The following is a 2,087-nucleotide window of genomic DNA, read 5'->3' as shown; positions in this document are numbered from 1 at the left end:
GACATGAGGGGTATGTATAGGAGGAATTGGTGGGTTTGCGGGGGTTACTGGTGGTACAACCTGGGTTATGGGTTTTGTAGTGATTATGGTTGGGGTATTGTTTGCTTGTCGGGTAGTTGAAGGGAAGTGATCAGGGATTAAGTCTAGTGAAGGGAAGCAGGGTGGTTGCGGAAGCGTCGTCATGGCCAAATGCGCCAGCTCCCAAATATGTTGTACTTCTCTTAGTGATTCCATTTCTTGTGCCATTCTAGCGACGTGCTCATCATTTCGACTATCATTCATTTCCCCCGATTGCCCCGGGTTGTTAGCTATCACTAGAGCATTTTCGGCCGGGTCATCAGTAGTAGACATCTTCCCTTTTGATCTCAGGTTGTATGGTGGTTCAGCCAGTTTTTTGTATCAACACAAACCAACCTCTATTTTGGGGGAATAACAATAATATAATGTGGAAAATAAAGAAGAAAAAGAGTAGAAGTTAGTTTTCAGGGGTTGCATAAATATAAACACATAGAACAATTAGTTCACGTATTCAAATAAGTGCATTCTTAGTATGCGAGGGACCTCTCTTTGTCGAAGGTGGGCCTATGTCACGAATGTTTGACGAATAATCAGGTTTTGACGCGTTTAGATCTGGAGCAATTTTTGGTTGGATTACAACAGGTGGGAGCGATGATTACAACATTGTTTTCCAATATCCACAAGGTTACATGGGCTCACAGACTTTCCCTTATGGAAATAAAAGGGTACAAGATAAAGGGTGTAACATTGGGGGGGGGGAGGGAGAAATAAACCAACCACTAGTAGTCATCGCCGAAGTGATATCCCAAGTCTTGTTCCTCGGGTTCCTCCTTAGGGTCTTCCTCAAATTCTTCTTCTTCCTCGTCGTTGTTATATTTAGGCTCTTCTTTAGGATCCTCTTCCGGGTCTGTTTCCCATTCAATTTGTATATACTCGATCACTCGATCATCATCCCCCGGAGGTAGCAGTATATGGTCAATCGAACCTGGAACCACTTGCCGATGCATGGCGGTGGTAACGAGATAATGAGGCAAGATCTCATGATATATTTGCAAGGCTGCTGCTGCATCTTCTAGATCACCCACTCCTTCTCTGCTTGTTCGAGCCAACTCATTATCCTCATTGATCCACACAAAGTATTCTGGAGTACACCATGAATGACCCATCGGCATCATGATTAAGTCATTTCACTCGTCTTAAAGTCTCCTCACACATGGGATCGGGATTTTCCTGTTGTAGTCATCTTCATAGAGAGTTGTTCTAGACCAGAGGGGTACATCCTGGATTAGACCAAACTGCCTGAGAACTCGCAGAGGTACATATAGCCGAATGCCTTCAAGTCCTACCAACTCTATGAAATATTTCCTGAGGATCTTTAGAATTGCCCTACCGCTCAACCACGAAAGCTTCCAGTTCACCCATTCTCCGCTTAGATTTGTCAGCATTTCTCTCCATTCCTCTTGCCTGTGCGGTGATATCCATTACATCATGCTCTCGTTGTGACTCTTGGTCATATTGCTGACTCCCACAAAATAGTCGACAAAGGCCTCTCTTTGAAAGAAGTGTTATGTGGCCCATATCTGGAGAACAAGTTGTAGCCTTTGAAGAAGTCATACCCTCTGGAACATATAGACAGTGCTCGGAGTGTTTCTGCCAATATCATAGGCACCAAGGTGACTTGGAGATTACCCCGAAATATTGCTAAGACAACGGGCAGCAAGTTGATGTTGATTTGTCCTCTACTCTGTGGGAAAACTAGTAATCCTAGCAATGCAAAAGAGAAGGTTAAAGGACGAAGACGTTCCGAGGTCGCTTGATCACATTGAAACTCCTCCATATGCCACTTGTAACTCTCTCGGTGTCCAACTTTGTCAAAATATTGGTCCAAGCTCACCCACCCGTCTTCAATGTTCCTCAGATTCTGACTGCTTGCTAGACCCAAGGTGTAGAGAAACCTGTCACCGGGCATGCTAACTGGTAGTATCGGCTTTCTCCTGGTAAATGACAACTCTGTGAAGCTGGTGACTTCCTCTAGTATTTGTAATAATTCACAATCGACGAATTTGAAA

This window comes from Nicotiana tabacum, chromosome 13 (assembly GCF_000715075.1).
Source record: "Nicotiana tabacum cultivar K326 chromosome 13, ASM71507v2, whole genome shotgun sequence".
Taxonomy (NCBI): Eukaryota; Viridiplantae; Streptophyta; class Magnoliopsida; order Solanales; family Solanaceae; genus Nicotiana; species Nicotiana tabacum.
This window is presented reverse-complemented; position numbering follows the sequence as displayed.